Below are 23,378 nucleotides of genomic sequence, written 5' to 3'. Positions count from 1 at the left end.
TTGAATATTGTCTTTTCTCCATATCCTCTACTATCATTTTTGGAATTCTAATTAGATGTATGCTGGACCTACTCATTCTGGGTTTCCTCTCTCAACTCTTCTCTCATAATTTCCATCTCTTTTGCTTCATTCAGAGTTACTTAATCAGGTTTATTTCAACTCATTATTCTTTCCGTAGTTATGCCAATCCATTTAGCTCTTGACATGTTTGTCCCATCCCCTGAGGTCTTAATTTAGCGGCTGTATTTTTCAGTTCTAAAATGGCAGTACATCATGCCTGTGCCCTGAATCCTGTTGCCTTCTCTGTTTGCATACTGTCTCTCTAGATGATCTTGTTTATTTCCAGTGGTTGATGACTTAGTTTTATATCTTTGGCCTAGACCTTTCTCCTAAGTTGCTGAATTATATAGATACCCAAATCCTTTGTGACTTATATGTTAAATAGACATCTCAGACTTAAAATATCCAAAATGAAACTCTGTATTTCTCTTGGAAGACTTTTCACCTGGCTCTTCCTCATCTCAGTAAGTGATGCTACTATTCCTCTGGAGATCAAGCCAGAGTCTGATTTCCTTTTACTCCCTTTTTGCCTACAACTACCTCCTTTGCCAGCTTTAATGCTTTTAGCTTCTACTTTCTCTCTCTGCTCCCACAAAACCATTTTCATCTGTTCCCTGTAAGACTGCAGTTGGCTCATAACTGGCTTCCCTGTGTCCACTCTTCCCTCTTATAATCCATTCTCAACATGGCCAACGGAGCAATTGTCTGAAAATAGAAATTAAATTGTATCACTAACATGCTTAAAATTCTTCAATGGCTTGTGCTTGAACTGCACTTGGCATACAATTCTTCTCCTTCAGAATTCTTTGGTCATCAAGGTCCTGTGTGGTCTGTCCCTTGCCCACTTCTTTTCAGTTCTTTTCCCCTTGATCATATGTTCCCGCTCTATTTTAGCCATTTCCCACATTCCCCCTGTGTTACCATGTCACTTGATGCCCTCCTTGCCTGAAATACTTCTCCCAAATCTTTACATAGTGGCTGTTTCTCAGCTTTCAAATCTTACTTTAAATGCTATGCCACAGTGATGCCTTCCTCAACCGTGGAATTATAATAGGTCCCCTCCCAGATCGCCTCCACATCATGTTTTTCTGTGTAAGCAGACTACTTGTTTTCTTCACAGAACCAAGTAACATTTGGTAGTTACTTATTTACTTGTTAGTATCTTTCTTTCACCATAGGTTTTAAGTCCCACAAGGGCAAAACCATTGTGTAATTTTTCTCACCACGACACATCCTGTATCTAGCATTGTATCTGATAGTTTGAGATTCATTCATTTTTCTTTCATTCATACAAGTATTTATTTAGTGCCTATAGCCAGACTCTGCTAGATGTTAGAAATATGAGCCAAGACAGACATGGTTGCTGCCCTTGCAGAGCTTGTAGTCTTATGAGTAATACAAGCAATTACAAAGTAGTGTAAGTGCTTTAACTGAGGAAGTATGGGGTGGAGGGAACACATAGATGGAAACTTAAACCAATGTTGTTATTGCAGGGTGTGGGGGGGTGCATCAGAGAGGATTTCCTGGAGGAAGTGACATTGCATCTGAGACCTGATGAATCAATAAAAGTTTACCAGATAAGGCATGAAGAAAGAGTTGTATTAATAACATACACAAAGATTTGGATGTGGAGGAAATTGTGGTATAACTGAGGCACATAAATTCAGTGTGGCTGCAGCATAAAGGTGAGGAATACTGAGAGGTAAGTTTGTAGGGCTGTCAGTCATGCACTACCTTAATACTATGTTAAGAAATGGAAAGTTTTTCTAAGAACAATAAGAAGCATTAAAGGGTTTTTCAGGAGGTGATGGATACGATTATATTTGCATTAAAAATTTCTGAGGCTAAGTTGATTGGGGAGAGATGAATTTTCTGCTGAGCAATAGGCAAGGTATCATGGGATGAACAATTGGGTAAACATTGTTCTCAGATGAATAGTACATTTTTAAAAATGCTTATTTCATAATATAGTTATTCACTGGTATTGTAATACAAGTAATAGATTCACTGAAATAAATTAAATTCTATAATTATGTACTCTTTTACTGGGAAGAAGAATGGAGGAAGGGGGCAAGAATTATAATAGGGGAGCAAAGAGAGACATTTATAATTTATCAAAATAAGAATTCTGGCTCGTGGCTATTGATTTCTCAGATTTCAAGTCTCAGTTTAATGTTATCACTTCAGCACAATAGTTTTAAGTTCAAAAAATGTAGATAACCAGCATTTAATTGTAATAATAAAGGTTAGTCTCTATTCACTAATTGATTTACCAAGGCAAGGCATCTATGACTAGGAGCTTTCCTGCTACCCATCTGCACTCTGGTCCTCATCTCTGTCTCTGAGCCAGCCTGGCTGTCTTTCGGTGTGGCATGTAGAGACATCTGAGGCGGGGGAAGGGCTGTACCACCCATGGTAAGGGATCTGGCTACAGCAGGGAGGGCTGGGAATGTTGATGGCCACAGCGACGTAGTAGAAAATTCCCAAGGGGTGATAGGTTTAAAAGGATGTTCTTGAGGAGCTGAAGTAAGCATAAAAATTCCGTTATAAGCTTGGAGTTACACAGTGCTTTATAGTTTGAAAGTCCTTTTATATTCACTATTTATTTGAATGTCACAGTTTCATGCTGATGAATAAGCTTATTCCCATTTCACTGGCAAGAAAAACAAGAGTCGCATTATGTAAACAATTTGCCCCAATCACACAGTTGCGAATGGAGTAAATCAATGTAAATCATATCTTAGCAGTTTCTTCATTTTTTTTTTTGCAGAAGTTCATCTCTATCTTTTATTTAATTAGTGCTAGTAGTCTGTACTCAAATTAACCATAGGTTATAAAATGATCTTGAAAAGAAAAATAGAAAATCACTTTACAAAGCATCATTGTGGGGGAGTGACACATTCTCTCAAGCTAATCATCCAAGTAAATGTATTAAAACATTTCATTTTTAATGGAAAATTTCCAAACATGTACTTTATCGTTTTCTTTTATCTGTGGTAACACAGTGCCCAGTAGACAGAAGGTACCCAGGATGTATTGAATTATCGTCATAAACAACTGCCATTGTACGTGAGGCCCTCCTTGATACTTGCAAGCTTCTTTGCCTCTTTCCTGAATGACTCCAAGCTACTGTGCATTTACTGGTTTAGTTATTTCTATTTTTGCCCTTGTTGTTAGGCTGTTACCCTGTTACATCTTTGCATTGATAACAGTATCCTTCACTCCCCTGCTAACTTGCTATTTCTGATCTTCTGTGTTCTAGGAAGCCAAATATTCAAGTTATTTGAATTCAATGACTTATTTTATTTCTTCTATTTTTACTGTGATTGCTTTTCTAATGCTTAAAGGGAGAGTTTAAATTGTTTGCATGAGTGTTAGGATAAGGTGATCCAGCAACAGACTTACTCAAATTAGATCTTGGTATACAGACTCCCTGATGGATGCTTAATATGCTGGGTCTTGTTTCTCCTCAGGGGCTAAAGTTATGGGACCAGAACATGAGATAAACTTAACCCTAAATTATATGCTGTCTATATATTTTAATCAGAAGCTTAAAATCCCTGCAGAATTTGCTTCTGCAAGTCACCAATTTTGAACTCTGTTGCTGTGTCTGATTGCTCATGTAATATTAAACCTTAGTTGAGCCTTAATTTCAAGAAATATGAACCAAACTCTGTAAATGCGAATTTCAAGAATTGCTGAACTATGGGAAGTAGTTTTTTTTTTTTACAGTTACTGAAAAATGCAAATAATGAACAGTTTCTGAGAGATGTTTCTGAATTCAGCTGTCATTTTTTAAATGGACAGGAATTATTAATGGTTGCATACTATATGACACGTTCCATTTAATTTAATGATATCTCCATTTGAATGTCTGATAGACACTTTAAACAATGCCAAAACAGATTCTTAATGTTACCCTCCCTTACCCTGACCTATTTTCCCCAAACTTTATATCTCACTAGAATCATCACCAGCCACTAGTTACTCATGCCCAAAACTTAGAAGTCCTTTTAAATTTCTTCCTTTCCCTCTCATCCTGTAAGCAATCCATCAGCAAATCTTATTGTTTCAATCTCAAAAAAAAACAAAAAACAAAAATCAGAGTCTTTCTTTTTCTTTCCAGGTCTTCTGCCATAGCCTTGGAGGAAGTCATCTCTCTGGCCACAGTAGCCCTCTCTTGAACTATTCTCCCCGCCCTAAAGTATATGCTTCTAGCACCTGCAGAAGGTGAGGTATTAACATTTTCTGAGGATATGCTGGTTGGGGAGAGATTGATGAGTTTTTTCTGTTGAGGAACTGAGTAAGATATCATGGGATGAACAATTGGGTAAACGTTGTTCTGGCCTCTCTCTGCTTCTCACTGCACTTAGAATAAAATACACACTCCTTACCATCACCATTGGCCTTGGCAACATGGAGCTCATTAGAAGCTCCTATGAGAAGTTTTAGTGGAGATGTGTGAATGGGCAGCAGAATGCTGAGGGTAGAGGAGCTAATAGCAGTTAGAAGTTGTGGCTAACAAGTCAGGAGGCCGGATATGAAAGGGAGGAGAGAGATAGGAGGCAACAAGAGAGGCTGTAGGGGTTAAGGCAGTGGGTTGTTTTTGATTTTTTTTTTTTTTTTTTAGAACAAAAAGACATAAGTGAACTTAAGTGGGGAAGGAGACAGAATAGGAAAACTTCACACACGAGGACAAGGAGATGACTGAGTAATGTCACTGAGGGGGCAAGAAGTGGTGAGTGATTTAGACTTAGGCTCTGCAATAGCTATCTCTTGTTATGTAACAAATTACCTGAAAATTGAGCAGTTTAAAACAATATTATCTCACACAATTTCTGGAGATCAGGAATCTGGGAGGTGCTTAGTTGGGCTGTTGTGGCTCAGGAGCTCTTGGGAGGTTACAGTCAAGCTGTTGGCTGAGTTACGGTCTCTGAAAACTGGACTGGAGCCAGAGCATCTGCTTCCAAGCTGTTGGTAAGAAGCTTTGGTTCCTCACCACAAGGGCCGCCCCATAGGGCTGCTTATGAGAAGGTTTAACCTAGAGCACGTGACCCAAGAGACAGTGAGAGTGCAAAAGCCCGAGGCGAAAGCAGTGGCGTGTGTGTGTTTATTTTTATTTTTATTTTATTTATTTTTTGAGATGGAGTCTTGCTATGTTGCCCAGTCTGGAGTGCAGTGGTGCGATCTCGGCTCACTGCAAGCTCCGCCTCCTGGGTTCATGCCATTCTCCTGCCTCAGCCTCTCAGGTAGCTGGGACTACAGGCACCTGCCACCACGCCCGGCTAATAGTTTTGTATTTTTTTAGTAGAGATGTGGTTTCACTGTGTTAGCCAGGATCGTCTCGATCTCCTGACCTCGTGATCTGCCCACCTCGGCCTCCCAAAGTGCTGGGATTACAGGCGTGAGCCACCACGCCTGGCCTGCAGTGGTGTCTTTTATAACCCAGTCATGGAGTAACACGCCATCACTTCTGTCATGTTTGGTTCACTCAGATTCACTTTGCTACAATGTGAGAAGACACTACAGAGTATGAATCCCAGGAGACAGGGATCACTGGGGTTTATCTCAGAGACTGCCTACCCCAGAACTCAAAAAGAGTATCTTTGCTTTGTATGAAAGGAGTGTGAGAGAAAGGGGAAAAAGCTGAGAGAGAAACTGGCCAGTGGCCCCAGTTTTCTCAGTGAAGTGGAAGGTAAAGTGATGTCCTGAGAGTGAGAAGGTGGGAGAGGCAGACTGAGGAGGGAGAGTGAGGTTTGGAGTCACCATTCAGGAGCATGGGAAAGGCGGCCCTTTTATGTGTAGAATGGTCAGGTAGAATGGAGAGCTCAGCTGAGATGGGAAATCAAAGATGTGCAGAAGCACCAGTGTTCCTCCTTGTGTGATTTTTCTCTCTCAGCTGCAATGAAGCGGAAATGGGGACACCGGATGATTGGTGTGATCCTGGATAGGGCTTTTGTTAAAAGGGTGTGGGCCAGGCAAAAATAGCCAGGATAGTCCTCAAAAATAGTGGGAAAATGATTGAGGTAATGTATCGTGGAGCTGGAAGGAAAGACTTGAAACCCAAGGAAGCTGAAAGAGGGTGAGAAAATGGACAGGGGGAGAAACTTAAGGTTTTGATATGGTTGAAGTGAAGGTGAAATTAGAGGAGAGGAGAAGGGCTGGGAGGCAGTAGGTGGTGATTTTGGTGTCAAAACATTCCATATAATGGGTACAGGAAAATGTTTCAGGAAAACGTGTTTAAAGTAAACTAGGTTTATAAAAACCAAAATCTGTATCTTCCATACAAAATAGAGTTACACAATTATTATGTGTCTGCAAATGTGTTCCATGGGTGATTAAATCAATAAAAGTACACTTTTTTCCACTGAGGACTCTACCACGATTTTTTGATTTACTAAAAGGTTTTTCACTTTTCACACAAATCCATCAGACATTTTATAAAATAATAAACACTTTCCTATATGGGCATATGATGATGACATTTGGTACAGACAAATGGATCTTGTACACCAATTTTACAAAGGTATTAAATGTGGGTTTTTTCTCAGCATTCCCAGCTTAGAAAATATTTCAGGAAATTACCTTCTTATAATAACTTTTTAGCAACTGTACAGAAGAGTGGTTCTCAAATTGCGTCCCCAGACCAGCACGATAGGCACCTTCTGGGAACTTGTTAGAAATGCAGACCGAGGGTCCCACCCAGATTCACTGTGTCAAAAACTCAGACCGAGGGTCCCACCCAGATCCACCGTGTCAGAAACACTGGGGGCGAGGCCAATCAAGCAATGTGCTCTGACGACACTTCAGGTGATTCTGATGCCCACTGAAGTTTGTAAACTAGCATAAAAGATAATAAAACAATCAAACCAAACCAAAACTCAGTAGGCCTCTTCCCCCTTTGGGTTTTTAGTGTTTAATTCAGAATTACTGACAAAAGCCATTTTTAACTTTGCCATAGATAGCTCAGTGTTTTAATGCTACCATTAATTACTGATGTATTTTAAAATCTATAGTCAGCTTCTTATAACCTTCTTCCAGACACTTTTTACTAAAATTTCATGGTGTAAAGTTCACCAAACAAAGTAAAAACCTTATTCTGCAAGAAATAATTTCTCTTTATAAGACATATTTGTAATAGTTGAAATTAAGATTCAGGACCCTTCTTCTAGATAGTGCATTTGGTCGTTCTATTGTCCATAGCAATTTACTTACCAAAGCTTAGCCCATAAAACACAGTTCAAAGAATATATAGTTCAAACACACAATTATTAACCATGCACTGTATTGATAACAGTAACTCTTTGAGTGTACTGCCCTAGATATAATTCCTGGATAACCTAGTTTTCCTAAAACCTTATATAAATAAAAAGTGTCACATTTCAGTTTCCTTAAGTAGAGAAATTATTTATTCAGCAATGTTGAGGAAGGGTCTTCCATACAAACGAATTTTCTAGGAACCTACCTGTATTTGTGTATTTTGGGCTATTTCTTTTTAGATTTTTATCAATAAAATCAGAAGGTAATTTGCTTTATTTATCAGAGTTTGATTTTTCTCAACTGCAGCTCTGTTTTGAATACATTTTATAATCTTCTTTTACTGTAATTAAATACATGTTTATTGAGCACTTACAATTTTTATGAATAGTATTGAGTAGTAAGATGAATAAAAAGATGAATAAGCTATGGTCCCTGCCCTCAAAGAGTTTATAATCTAACAGAAGGGGTGACTGTGAAAACAACTATCTATAATGCAAGTCCCTAGATTTAAACCCATACTCTTAAGGATTATTGGCAACCCTAGCTTCATTTTTATTCCTGTTAACATATTTCACACTATGTTAGTTGGAATTCAATTGATTGTATGTGACAGGAAGCCAAAACCTACTGGCTTAAGCAAAAAGAGAATTTGTCACTAACATGAGAGAAGGTTTAGAGACAGGGCTGACTTCAAAACATGTCCAAGTTCAGAGATCAAAGGATATATATGAGAAGGTGATTTCCCTTCATCTCTCAGCTCTGCCTTCTGTTGTGCTAGCTTCATACAGCTGCAACTATGTGCAATGAATCCAAACCTACCATCCTTTCAGGTTCAGGCCTAGAGGGAAAGAACGAAGATCCCAAAATCCCAGGGAAAAAAATTCTGTTTGTATTATTGGCTTTGATTGGGTAAAACATGCTGATTGGTATAGGCCTGGGTAATCAGCTCCACTCCTGCAGAAACCATGTGGACACAGTGGCGCGATCTCAGCTCACTGCATGCTCCGTCCCCCGGGTTCATGCCCTTCTCCTGTCTCAGCCTCCCAAGAAGCTGGGACTACAGGTGCCCGCCACTATGCCCGGCTAATTTTTTTTTTTTGTATTTTTTGTATTTTTAGTAGAGACGGGGTTTCACCGTATTAGCCAGGATGGTCTCGATCTCCTGACCTCATGATCCGCCTGCCTCGGCCTCCCAAAGTGCTGGGATTACAGGCGTGAGCCACTGTGCCCGGCCAGGAGTGATTCTTAAGTAGGAAACAAAAGCACCATTTCCAGAGGAAGACTGAATAGGTGCTGAGAGCAAAAACAAGGGCATGGACCAGACATTCTAACCAAGATGTGGCAGTTTCCAAGTGTATGTTCTTGTAACTTGTCAGCCTCTACATGACCAAAACATTTTTTCCCATTTATTCCCTAGAGTTTTTAGTGCTTTAGCATTTTAAATCTTCTTGTCTCAGGCCATTTCTATAAGGTATTGAAAACCTGAATAAAACAACTTTAAAATGCATTGTTATTTTGGAATTTCTAAATGGTTGCATATTTGACGATATAGAGATGAATTTTTACTAAGTCAACATTTTAAAAAATCTCAATAAATTACATAGCCAGAGTTTTATCTACTGACTATTGTTACAGGTTCTACCTATAGTACTTTGACCTCTTTACCATTTACTTTACATGTGACTATTCCTGGTTGGGAGGGCCTATGCATAACATTTTTTTCCTCAAGTGCATTACTTTGCAATGTTCCTTCTCAATCATTCTGATATAAAGTGCATAATGACAGCTGCGTAACAGTTGCACTGGATTTATATTTGCTGAATAGCAATTGTTCACAATACTGAATGTGAAGGTTTATATTTGGGTCCTTACAGATGACATTCATTTGTAAGCCACATTCTATGTAAATGACTATAAAAGACCCTATCCCTATTTGTCTGCTCAGCTTCAATGCTCCCTTCTACTCCTGATATTAATATTAGCTCAAGATAACCTAATTTTCTTGAACTTACCCCTAACAATTTGCAAAGCTTTTAATTTTTTGCAAATTTGCATGATAAGTAAGACTTGCGAGACCTCAAATGGAAATGGCAAATGTTGTGCTCCAGGGAAGCTGGGAAAAGCCAAATTTCAATCCCTTTATCACCAAAGAAAATGAACTTGATTCCAGGGAAGGGCTGAGCTGATATTGTCAGTGGTGAGGTGAGAGAGAAATGAACTATGGAATTAGAATTTAAAATTCACAGCATGAATCTGAATATTAGAGAATAACTTATACATCGACTCTTCTTATGTTTAACAGAGAGAAGCATTTAATTTGCATTTCATTAAATATTAGAAATCAGATGTGATGCCAGTTTTTTTCTAATAAAAAAACTTATGAAATTACCTTTCAATCATCTATTTAAGAAATTCCAGTACATTCTCCAAAATTGTAAAATTGTATAGAATATTTCTTATTCACAAGGGCTGTAAGAATTGATGATTATAAAGGATCAGTGAATCCTAAAACTAGTTTAGTGGTAAAGTTATTCAGCTTTCATCAATGGTTATGAAATATTATACCTTATCTTTAGCTCATGATCATGGAAGACTCATGAGGCACAGTTCTAATTTATATATACACATTTTAAAAAAGTCATGTTGCCTATGATGTGCAAGTAGAATATTAACTAATATAATTTATTTGTGCTTTTCTTATTTTTTTTTCTGTTACTCATACCTATTTTTTAAAAATAAAAGATGATTTAGGGGTCATAGGAGTTGTTCTAAGTAATTGAGTGATGAAACACTACTATTCTTGAAACTTCAAGTTTTGTTTCTGTGTTTACAACTTGGTACCATTAATGAGCTGACACCCTGATAAATATTATAATTTTATATTTAATTAAGTTGACTATCAGAATCTAGTTCAATTTGGAAAATTTAATAACAGTATTTTACTTTTATTATATTTATACTATATACTTACTGTATTTGGTAATTTCTTCCATTGAAACTTACATTTTTGGTATACCTTAGCATACCTTCTTTGTCAGTTGAAGGTATACAATATAATAAACAAATTCAGTTCATGTTACCTCATTAAAGGCCTGGAGTTGCTTACTCATTCATCTGACATAGCATATGGACACTTTAATACTATCCTTTAAGAAAAAATGACCTAGTTTTGTTGAACAGTCCAAAGGATGTCTACAGTAGGATTTTAAAGACTAGTAGAAATGTAGGCTCATAACATTGCTGATTGATAAGGGACATTTTGTGCAGGGGTTTTGAAATACCTATAAGATTACTTTATAATAAAGACTATTACTGAGAATGATACCAGTTCTTAGATATAAATTCTTAGAAATTATATAATTCAATGCCCTTGCTTTATAAATAAGAAAACAGATATGCAGGGAGGTTAAAATGCTCATTAGTACAAGAGCTGAATCAGCAAAAATCCTGAGTTTTTAAATTTTCTTTTCAACAGGGTTATTAAATCTATGGATTGATATCTTTATCTGTTTTTAAATTTTTTTGCCATTAAATCTTAAATATGGCTTCTGTCCTATTCACTCTTTTCTTTCTGAGATTACAACTAAGTGTATGTTAGACATATATATCCTCTATGTCTTTTACTCTCTCATCTGTATTTTTCATTCTTTTGTCTCTCTATGCTTTATTCTTGTTAGTTTCTTCTGACTTACAGTATAGTTCACTAATTTTTGTTTGGTAATATTTAATAGGATATTAATTACCATTTTGCTAACTGCATGATATGCTCATTGGATATACTTCAGTTCATGTGACAGTTGTCTTATGTTTTTTTCGTTCAGATTGCATTCAATTTTTCACTATTATAAACACAATGCTAGTAAACATATTTGTGCTCAAATTATTTCATTTTAAAATCAGGATTGTTAATTTAGTATGCATTCTAAGAAGCTAAATTGCTGGGTGAAGGACATGAATATTTTTAAGTCTCCCAAAACATATTCCTAAATTACCTTTCCTAAAACAAGTTAGATGTTCTAATTCCATATTCAAAATTCTCCCCACTTCTTTGCCACCTTGTTTCCTGGCCAAAATGTGTCAAGGTAAATATTGCCTTTAGGATAGTCTAATGTAGTTAAGAATGACAGTGAAAGACGAATTTTTAACCATACTGTGAGTGTGACTATAATTGAATAGTTTTTCTTAGGATGAAAGAAATAATTAGGTCCTATAACTTCTTGCAATGACGTTTACATCTTGAATGACTTCTTGCAATGATGTTTACATCTTTGAATTTACTGATGATCCTCTTGATAGCATTTTATAGAATGCATTTTATTCACATCAGAATTCCCAGGGATTTTTTTTTTTTTTAGATAAAATTATTGTTTTTGTATTTTTATATTTTTGGCTATTTTGCCTAAATTGAGGAGGGAACTTAAATGATTAAAAGAGCTTTGGGGAGCAGGGGATCTGCTAAACCTTTCTTAGCCGTATAACTGTATTATAGAAAAGTTATTTCTTCTCTTCGATCCTCAATTTCCTGTTTTGTGAAACAGAGACAAACTGTTTTTGTGTGCTTATAGTTGTCTGAGATTGTTTAGCCATGGGCAAACTTCTTCTGTTCATGTTTGAAGGAGGGAAAAACTAAAATAAACCAGCAAGAATGAAAAAAAATCCTAGTATTTTCTTTACAGTAATATGGGGAAATTAAAGTATCTTAAAGTTGTGAAAGTACTTTAAATTCCTAGGATGAGGGGAAGCATTTAATAAAAAATAAAGATAAGTGAAACTATTTTTAAATTGCATAATTGGAATAAATGCAGATTCAGACATACTAATTATCAAAGTCAAGAATATTAAGTTATTGAGTGGAATTTAATGGCACTATTTAAAAGTCACGACATTTTGTTTGATGTGCTGAGCCTAATTTATATGTAAATATAGGCTCTGTAGTGTTGCCTAGATATTTAAGCACTTTCTTAATGGTTTATTCTGGGAAACTGATGTATATCTCTGCTTGAACATTGTACATTGGACTTGAACTCTGTAAAACTATTTTAGCATGTATATGAAAAATAAGAAGAGGCACAGTGGTTTTGGGAAAGCTCTGGCTGAAATAGTTTCTAAAAATGCTGAGATACGTAATTATAATTATTTTTCAGTAAAGTTACTTTTGCACCAACTCTGGAGTTTTGTAGGAGAATTGGCAGCTGAAATGAGCACAACAGAGAGTTTTATGGTGACCTACAGTAGTTAAGAAGCCCCTGGCCAATGACAGTACAGAAAAGCCTACCCAAAATGTGGGCCCCTTGGCATACTGACTATTTTAAGCTGAAGAATATTTAGAAAATCTCAGAGTAGAAAAGTCTCTCTGAACTTCTCTCTTATAGACCCTCATGTGACAGCATCCTGCCCTGTCCACAGAAGGAAGGAGTGTTACACAGACAGGCCAAGAAGAATCTGAACAGACAGGCCTTGCTAAGATCCCTTCAGTTGATCATCAGTAGGTCATACCCTCTTTTTGTCCAGTCATACTTCTACATGACTCTCCATTCTTCATCAAACCCAAGCATGAAAATACATCAATACACATTGAAAGAGGCCACATATAAATATGAAAGTGAGTTGTCTGTTTTCACTGGCTCTTTGGGTCTTCATCTGTGAAGGCTCCTGTGTCATGGGAAAAATTGTTCCGATAAATTTGTTATGCTTTTCTCTTATTAATCTGTGTTTGTTATAGGGGTGTCAGCCACGATCCTTGTGATGGGTGAGGAGAAGAAATTACTTTTTCTCCTCTGTACCTACATGGGGGTACGTAATTCTATACCCTTACTCCAAAACCTCTTGGGGGTATACTTGACATTCAACTGAATTCTGACCCATTTATAATAGAAAAAAAATAGAAAAATAGAGTAGTAGAATTTATCATCTGTGATTACTTCATCAGACCCTTATATTCCCTAAAATATAAAGATTCAGATCCATAGACATAGTATGGACAAGTTGCTTAGTTTAATGTTTCTGAACCATCTTTGTTGTGTGATAAGCCTGTGCTCTTCCTGGTGTTCTAATGATTTCATTACTTATCACAGCTAGTTATCAATTCACCCCCCATTGCCAAAAGCAACTGCTTTTTGCAGTAGTAAAAAGCAAGATTACAAAAGGGGCATTTGGGGTGACTGACATTTGTCATTCAGCTGAGGGTGGTTCTTCACAGGCTTTGAAATTGCCCAGGACAAGAAAACCTTTGTTTGGGATACACATACCTGCAACTGTAATTCCTAGAAATGTAACTCTATGCTGATGGACCACTGACTTCTGTATTTTTAATAAATGGAGCATAATATTAACCAGAAATATTTGTTCCAGTAACCATGTCATGCACAAGCGCATCAACACACAGTGAAGGAGGTCACATATAAAGTTGAAATTAAAGTTGTCTTTGTATAGTCAAAAAATCTAAACCTGGGGATAAAAATGACACCTGTGCCCTACATATCACTCAGAAGAAAGAAGCGAGTTTCAGAAGTTAGGGGGATAAAGACAGGTATTTCAAAAATAAAGTTTGGTTGAAAACATAAAAAGCCACAGGGACACCATGACCTGGGATGGCTGTAATTAACATGTAAAGCCTTCCACAGTGACTTCTGAGGGCTGTTCTTTTATCTGCAGTCTGCAGGCTGAAGGCAGACAGTTTTGGAATGCAGATCTAATCTCACAGGTCTGTAATTCTGGGGATGATTGAGGTGCTAATTGCTCTAGCATTTTGATTGCCAAATTTGGTTTAACCAGGATTGTTAATCATCTCTCATAAGACACTCTTATCTTTTTAGTAGAGTTGAAATTTCCTTGGGAAATTCGAAGTTGGAAATTGCTAATGAAATTCCAGTCTCTGATAAATGTCCACACAGGGGTGTAGCAACTTGAAAAATTCCAAATGGAACAAGCAGATAACTGAGGGCTGATTAGTATTAAAGGTTTATTTAGGTTTATGAAAGTTTTACTATTAGTTCCTTGGATCCTCTAACAATTATCAGATACTAGGGGAGGTAGGGTAAAGACAGAGAAACTTAACCTAAAGTATTAGAAATGATTCACATTGGATGATCTATTGCAGATGAAAACAAAAACAAAATATGCCTGAAATTAAGTGGAAGAATCAGGTTTGACATGTGCCCAATTTCCACTATCTAATTTATGAAGTTGAGCACCTCCTGTAGGAAAGGCAATGTATAACTGACCACGTGATGGCACCTCTTGGTACTTTCTTTGGCCAGTGAAGGTGATTGTGTGTGTTACATGATTGTGATTACATGATTGTAATTGTTACATGATTGTAATTGCTACATGATTGTGATTGGCCAGGGAGATTGTGATTGTTACACAAAGACTACTGTTTGGATTCAAATTTTGGTTTTGGTGTGAGTTACTTTGGGGTAATAATTATTTTAAATTGCTTTTATGTGACTCAGTGGTAGACTTGGCTTTGTTGGTTTGGTTGCCCACAGCATCCTTAGGTTTGAAAAATCTAACAAATCACAGGTAATTTCTTTTGAAAGTCCCTAATTGGTGAAGACAAATTTTTGATAAAATATAACAGGAGTTAAATTCATACATTTTGGCCGGGCGCGGTGGCTCAAGCCTGTAATCCCAGCACTTTGGGAGGCCGAGACGGGCGGATCACGAGGTCAGGAGATCGAGACCATCCTGGCTAACACGGTGAAACACCGTCTCTACTAAAAAATACAAAAAAAAAAAACTAGCCGGGCGAGGTGGCGGGCACCTGTAGTCCCAGCTACTCCGGAGGCTGAGGCAGGAGAATAGCGTGAACCCGGGAGGCGGAGCTTGCAGTGAGCTAAGATCCGGCCACTGCACTCCAGCCTGGGCGACAGAGCAAGACTCCGTCTCAAAAAAAAAAAAAAAAAAAATTCATACATTTTTAAATCTAAGAAGTATTTGCTTTTTCCTGAGGGCTTCCGCATACCGCTCTCATGTGAGGGCAAATAATAATCGATACTGTTTGTGTGGGGAAGAGGAATGGCTGGTGGAAAATTCTTTGGCTTTGATTTTGTTCAAGATAAGCAAATATCAGAAAAATTTTAAATTAATACCTTGTTCACTTCATGCAAACAAACAAACAAAACATCCTTAAACAAATACAAAGAAAACTCCCCATGCATTTCTGTTTCCCTCACAAATATTAAAACTACAAAATAAGTTTGAATTTTTTAATTTGACCACATTCTCTTCACTGCTCCTAAGAATATCTCATCTTTCCATTCCTTCCTTTATCTTTTCATCTATGAATAGTAAAATAAGCTTCATATACTTGGTTCTGAGAGAGGTCCCTGCTTACAGGAAACAGTATAGAAAAGTTAACATATAGGTTCGATTCTTTGAAGGATGCAATATGTTAGAAAAGATAAAAACTTGTTCATTATTCAACATAGACCTCCTTCATTTTAAAAGAAAATTTCTTGGTTATATATCAGTTTTACTAATTTTTTTTTTTATAGTTCAGAATATTACCCATAACACAAATTGCCCATTTTAATTAGACCAATTAATTCCTCTATGTCCTGTCCATTGAAAACAGAATCACTGTCTTGGATGTTACAGAACAAAGTTTTGCCCCAATAGCCAGCAAGTCCTAGGGTGAGGGGAATAAGTATTGTTTAGAGTTTTGTAGTGCTGTTTTCGAAGTTGTGTTTTGAACCTCTTAAACTTGGGTACTCTGTCTTATTGTTTCCAAAGATGGACCTGGTGTGCGTGTTCATAATGTTAAATAGCACAGTGGCGTTAAACTTCAATGCATAGTGTTGCTGGGTGCCAGGGCAGGACCGCGTGCTAAATATCGCTTTAGGAAAAATGTATTTACACACATGCTGACAGTTCATTTCTAGGTAGGAGCCTCATGTCTGCCCCATACGCTGCAATTTCAATCTTCCCACTGTGAAATTTTAGACAGCTTGTCTGCAGAGGCTCTGCCAGACCTATTAATATTTATACATTCCATTCACACTCCAGTCAGAGCATATAAGTTGCAGATCTTTCTGATTTGGAAGCTATTAAGATTCATGACCCCTTTAGTTATTTACTTCTCATGGTCTAGGAGCCTTTGCAATCAGCTTACATTTAAGAAGAAAGCACAAATCATTACTGTTCAAATATTGTCCTGTATTGTGACCATTTGTAGTCCATCAAACGAGTGTTAAGAACTTTAATGCATTCATTTATCTCAAGACACAGGTTATTAGCTGAGGCATTCTTCTCCTGGAAAGGGATAGAATAGCAGTGTTTCTTACATCAGAAATTGCTTTTTTAATTCCAAATTAGGGACTCTCACTGAAGATTCGTATGTTATTAAGAAGCAATAGCTAATCAATTTTTTCTTCTTGAGAGCAGACATTGATTAAACAAATGATGGAGGTGATGTACCAGATAGAACAGAACAAAAGACAATCAAATTTTTAGGTCCACATTAGGCCTGTCTCTGGAGAAGCTCTGTTTTCTTAACATGGTAAGTCTTATGTATCTCTGGTTTACAACGTGTTGTGAAATTGGAAATAGGTCTTATATTTAATTAACTTGTGGAATTATTTGGTATGTTTTATTAGTAGCTATAAGTCATTTAATCCTATTCTATAAAAATAGTCTGTTCTATTGAAAGAAAAGACTGAGAACATTAGAAGAAAATGTGTGGAGAGGAAAAAGAGGAAATTAATATTTGTTCAGTGCTTACTGTGGATTAAGCATTTTACATTTATTAATTATTTTGAACCTTACAACAGCTCATGAGGTGGGTATTATGATCCCATTTGCTGACTAGAAATGGAATCTTAAAAAAGTCAAGAGGCTTACCCAAAGTCACACATTTAGTAGAGTTCGTGGGGGAACTGCAGCTCCACAGTGGCTGAGCTGGTTTTTCTTTTGGAAGAACTGGATAAAAACAATTTTCCCACAATAGGCACAAAGCCGTAGCACCAGCCTTCTCAACTATCTCAACTAAAATAGGACACTGTGGTGACTCATGTTGAAATGTATTCAGTGTTTAGTAAATTTTGCAACTCATTGAAATGGGTGAGATAAACTTGAGGGAAAAAGACTCAACAAAATAATTCCTTTTATATTAAAAATAAACCAAGAACAACAAAAGAAAGCATGAAAATAATTACATATCAAAGTCAGACAGGCTTTGAAATGCTGTTTATTTGGGCACGTGACAAGTTTTTAATTTTTTATTGCTTCTCAAGATTACCATTTTTTGTCCGTCTGGTTTTCTGAAGAGTGGACAGAGGATGAGGAACTGACAAGATTCAATACATGTTCATAGCCTCGATTTTATTTTCTATTTGTGTTCTTTCTCTGGCATCGCCTGGCTTAATGAGAAGTTGCCGTTTGATGAGGACAGGCTTTATTCTTGGGAAGCACTCTCTTTCCTTCCAAGGTTAAGTTTAAAGACAAAATCCTTCTGTTTCATTCAAGTTCTGGCATTCACAGCCTGTGAGGTCACTTTAAGACATCTCGGGTTTTGCTGTGATAAAGAAAAATAACCCAGGTTTTGTGAACCCAGGTACAAACCGAATTTGGTGATTCCTAAAATTTTCTGTCAGCTTTCTGTAGGTAGGAGGTTAAAAAGGGTAGCTGTTTAATCTGTTTAATCCTCAAAGTATGTGCCAAAAAAAGGATTTTTTCATATTATAGTGAAAATAGCTCTTTCATGTATATTTTCACCATCAAAAGGTTTAAGTGGGATTTTGAGATAGCTTTAATCACCCCTTTACCTATCTGAGTTATTCTCATTTCAGTGATGCCATTTGTACCTTATCAGAGATGTCTGGGGACAGAGGCATTCTAATAGGAAATTTAAAAGTAAAAGAGAGATGAGATAACCTTGTTACCCAACTGAATCATAATTGTGTTTTAAGAAGCTGATGGTACTTCAGGAACACTAAAATGCAGATATCTAGCATATTATTATTATTAGGATTATTAATCATTATAATATTGGTAATTGCTGTCACTGAGCTATTGTGCAGCAAAACCTTAAACCCAATTCCTGTCTTTCTGAGTCCAGAGCCCAAGCTTTCCTAACCACCGTATTATATTGTTTCTTCGACCCTCCTTCTCCACCCACCCAGCCCTCACTCCAGGCCAGCTAATTGCGGCTTCTTGCAGAATGTCCTCATCATGACACATCTGTTCTGATTTGTAGCTCTCTGTATATGTGATAGTCCCACCTGCTGGGCTGTCACCTCTTTGAAAATAGAGTCAGTGCCTTATATATTACTGTATTTTAAGCCATGAATATAACAGAAATGCAGATTCAGTCACTCGTCACTTGCACAGTCTGATTAACAGGGCGAGATCTGATATAAAGAAAGTGACTTTTGGCCAGTGCGGTGGCTCATATAATTTGAGCACTTTAAGAGGCCAAGATGGGCAGATTGCTTGAGGCTAGAAGTTCAAGAGCAGCCTGGGCAACATGGTGAAACCTCATCTCTACCCTAAATAAATAAATAAATAAGCCAGGGGTGGTGGTGTGCCCCTGTAGTCCCAGATACTCAGAAGGATCATGTGAGCCTGGGAGATTGATCCAGGCTGCAGTGAGCCATGATCATGCCACTGCACTCCAGTCTGGGCAACAGAGTGAGACCCTGTCTCAAAAAAAAAAAAAAATAAATAAATAAAAATAAAAAATAAAAAAAAAGAACAAAATTAAAAACAAAGCAATTCTTAATTCCAAAGCTAGCTTAGGGGAAGAAGTACAGGCTTCCTGCCTTAAAGGTATTGCTTCCCTTCTAGGGCAGAAAACAGGAGTTTTTAAAGGGGAACTTGGCATGAACATTACACAGGGAGGGACGCAACAGGTGGGGATCTATGTGACTTCATGCCTTATCCACCGAGTAGTCAGCCTGGCGTCATTGAGGACAGAACTAGATTGTAAAGTGGCCATTGTTTCAAGACGCTCTACCAGTGGGAAAGAGTTTCATAGCAGGCTTACTTTAAGTTATAAATTACTCAAGGCAATCCCCTGGTGGGAGAGGTCCCAGCTCTGAAGCTTCTAAGCACACAGTTAGATGAACTTGCCTTGTCGGGAGTGTCTGGTGAAGGGAAGGTAAAAGGTTATAATAACATTTCTAAAGAGCCAAGTAGGAAGTGGGGAACAGGGGAAGAGGAGGAAAGAGGAAGAAAAAAATAATTAAAAAATAACTCATTCTGTTTTTCTTAGAAAAATGGGGGTCCTTGATTACATTAGTGGGTAATTTCCATTTGCTTGGCACAGAATTGTCTCTTCATAAACGTTTGTTTAGTAAATGATTCCTCTCCTGAATAGTTACTATTTTATAACTTTATTCTTTAATGCACATTTTTGGAGTATAAAACTTCAGAAATAGAATCAACGTTTTTAATAATTGTCAGGCTTCACACAGAAAGAGGAGACAAGTTAAATAAACTCATCTTTGAAAAGGACTTTTAAGACTCTCCCCCAGTCATCACAAAACACAGGAAGAGGAAGCAGTAAAGCAAACCTGTGGCTTTGGGAGACACCTACTGCCAGAAAGGATTGCAGTTTGGGGTAGAAATATTTTTGATACCTAGGTTGGTGTTGTGCCAATTGTAACCGTTGGCAGATGCAACAGTTTTTATTGTATTTGCTTTTAAGAAAATATTCATATCCCTTTGAGTACAGGTTCCCTGTAGTATCCAAATCAATAGTGCCTTTAGACTCCATGTGACATTAATCCAACAAACAAATCAGGTTCTCGTGTACCCAGAGTTCCACTCGCACCTGTCACAACCAATTAAATTGATAGTGACTACAGAGAGATTACTTGGCTTGCTAAAGACCACATGGCCAGGAAGAAGGTGCAAGGCTGGAGCCCAGGCCTTTTGCTCCAGTGTACTTTACATTTACCAGCTGCCTCTGGGCTAGAAAAACTGCAGTTGTATTTTCTGCTCTTACTTCAAGAGGTTGTTATATATCATGAGGTTAAGTACCCGATAGTTGTAGGCAGACTGTAATATATACAAATGAATAGTACCAATATTAAATCTAACAGATTAACAAAAAGCTTTCCTCTCTGTAGACTCAACCAGGAAAATCTGGCCTCTTTAAGTTTGCTAAACTATCTAATTCCAGGAAAAATCTGCCTTAAAAAATCTCAAGCACCCAAACTGTGAAAATAAAAATTAAAAGAACTTATGTTCCATTGATGTTTAAGAATAAACAGACTTTTAGAAAACTCAGTGTTATGGCAAAAAAGAGATTGAAGAAAGATATTTGTAAAGTTCAAAATTTTGGGAGTAGTTTTTTCTTTTACCTTTTCATCTTATCAGCCTGCCTCTATCCACAATGGTAATTCTATATCTTTTTCCCTAAGTTTAAATTTTTTCCTCCCAACTCAAGAAAGTCTTACTGAGAGAAAATGCTTTGCAGAATTGTTTAATTGTCACTAGATTTCTCAAAAAAAAAGTGTGACAGGGACTAATAATTAAGATTTAATGTTCACTCTCTTTTTTCTGCCACAATGGAACCACTGGTTTTTAGCTGTGCACCTGGCTTCTGGAACAGAAACTCTATTTCCAAACCTACCTTTTAGCCAGGTGTGACCATGTGACTGATCACTGGCCAATGAGATATGAGAAGCAGAGATGTGTGGGACTTCTGAAACTCTTACCTCCTGAAAGCAGATGGGAATAGTGTTCCCCCTTTTCCCACCCTCTTTCTTCATCCTGCTGCTCAAAATGTGGATTAAGATGAGCTACTTTGCACCAGGTAGATGAGAACAGAAACCTGAGGCTGTTGGAACCTGGGTCTTTCTTTTGCATGTGACGGGGTTTTGCTCTGTTGCCTAGGCTGGAGTACGGGGCATGATCATAGCTCACTGCAGCCCTAAACTCCTGGGCTCAAGTTTTCCATCCTGCCTCAGTTTTCCAAAGTGTGAGGATTACAGGTGTGAGACACTACACCCAAATGACCCTAGATCTTTTAATAAATTTGCAAAACAGGGCTGTCCTACCAGCTTTCATGATTAGAAAGAAATAAACTTCTGTCTTAAGACACTGCTATTTGGGGCCTATTAAACATGTAGCCACATTTATATATCCCCTAATATAAATGCAGAGAAGGTGGCAGATTATTTTCAGATCAGAAATGAATTTGAGGACTGAGCACAGTGGCTCACGCCTGTAATCATAGCACTTTGGGAGGCCAAGGCAGGTGGATCATGAGGTCAGGAGATAGAGACCATCCTGGCTCACACAGTAAAACCCTATCTCTACTAAAAATACAAAATATTAGCCAGGTGTGGTGGCCCATCCCTGTAGTACCAGCTACTCAGGAGGCTGAGGCAGGAGAATCACTTGAACCAGGGAGGCAGAGGTTGCAGTGAGCTGAGATTGTGCCACTGCGCTCCAGCCTGGGCGATCGTCTCAAAAAAATAAAAAATAAAAAAATAAAAACAAAAGAGTTTGAAACAAAATAATGATAAAATGCAATAAGAAAATGATCTTGTCCATATACTGACTATTCTATGGTGGCTAAACTTACAATAATGACTTGAATATCTGTTGATGGACAGAAGCAAAGAGAGAATTCAAAACTCTGTGAATCAAGGTTTATTTTATTACATATTAGCACCAAAAAAACTAGTTATTCAAGTCTTCTACAAGAATTTCATTCAGGTCAGGTCTATATTTCAAGCAATGGGCATTACTGATGGACTGTTTCATCAGGACAACAACAATCAACTATCTAATTTATCTTGTGTTTGAGAGAAGAATGCTTGCTGTTAATGAGGAATTCTATCTTCTCAGGATGAGGCCTTTAGAAGGAATATCTGACCTGTTAATAGTTTGAAAAGACTTTAAACCAATCTCAAGTCGCAGTAAATCTCAAACTTTGTAATTCAAATTAAATAAATGTTCATGCATCGTTTTTAATTTGTATTGTATTGAAAAGCTTAGGAAAAGAAAACTATCTAAGGAGATTAGGAGCCAGAGTGGGCAAGCCTGAATCTCACAGCGAGGAAGGAGGAACCAAAGTGTGATGAAACTCACAGAGTGTGATGATAAAGTTATGAGACAGACACTCATGAGAATAAATGAACACTGACTTACGGGCTAGATGGTTGCAACTTCATAGCTTCCTAGGGAATTTTACTGTGTTTACTATCTTACTTACATAGTCTGATTTAGCCTATGTCAACCATGTAGGCTATCAAACATGTGGCAAAGCTAGGCTTTTTAATTTCTTGCCTTTCCCAAAGTAACAAGTTAGTTCTTTTCCAATCTGTATGATGGTTTGGAAAATACAATAAACTAAACATACTCTTGCAGACACACGCATGTGCACACACATACACACTTGCTCATCTATAGTAAATGTCTCTTGATTTTGATGAAGCACTGGGTGCCATGCTTGTACATTTCCTTACACATTCACTAATGCAGTTCCCACCACTATCTGTGAGGTGGGTATTTTATTATCCCCAACTTACAGATGAAGAAGCAGCGACCATTTTTTGAGTGCTCTCTATGTGTAAAGTGCTTCAAATACAGCATTCCATTATTTATGTATGTATTTTGATGTATCTAGTTTTTAATCTTTAAAGCCAGGTACGTTGAATGCTTTTTTTTTTTCTTTTCTTTTCTTTTTTTTTTTGAGACAGAGTCTCGCTGTGTGGCTTAGGCTGGAGTGCAGTGGTGTGATCTTGGCCCACTGCAACATCCACCTCTTGGGTTCAAGTGATTCTCCTGCCTCAGCCCCCTGAGTAGCTGGGATCATAGGTTTGCGCCACCATGCCCAGCTAATTTTTGTATTTTCAGTAAAGATGAGGTTTTACCATGTTGGCTAGGCTGGTCTTGAACTCCTGACCTTGGGTGATCTGCCCGCCTTGGCCTCCCATAGTGCTGGAATTATAGGCAGGAGCCACTGCACTTGGCCAATTTTTGGTTTCTCTGAAGGTGATTTTTGGGTGTAGATAGTTGTTAAATTGGTGTCCTTGTTGGGGAATGATTGGTGGTGACTTCTATTCCTCTATCTTGCCAAAAATCCCCTGATTTTTAAATTG

This window comes from Trachypithecus francoisi, unplaced genomic scaffold (genome assembly GCF_009764315.1).
Source record: "Trachypithecus francoisi isolate TF-2019V2 unplaced genomic scaffold, Tfra_2.0 Lachesis_group11, whole genome shotgun sequence".
Classification (NCBI taxonomy): domain Eukaryota; kingdom Metazoa; phylum Chordata; class Mammalia; order Primates; family Cercopithecidae; genus Trachypithecus; species Trachypithecus francoisi.
Note: the sequence above shows the minus strand (reverse complement) of the source record.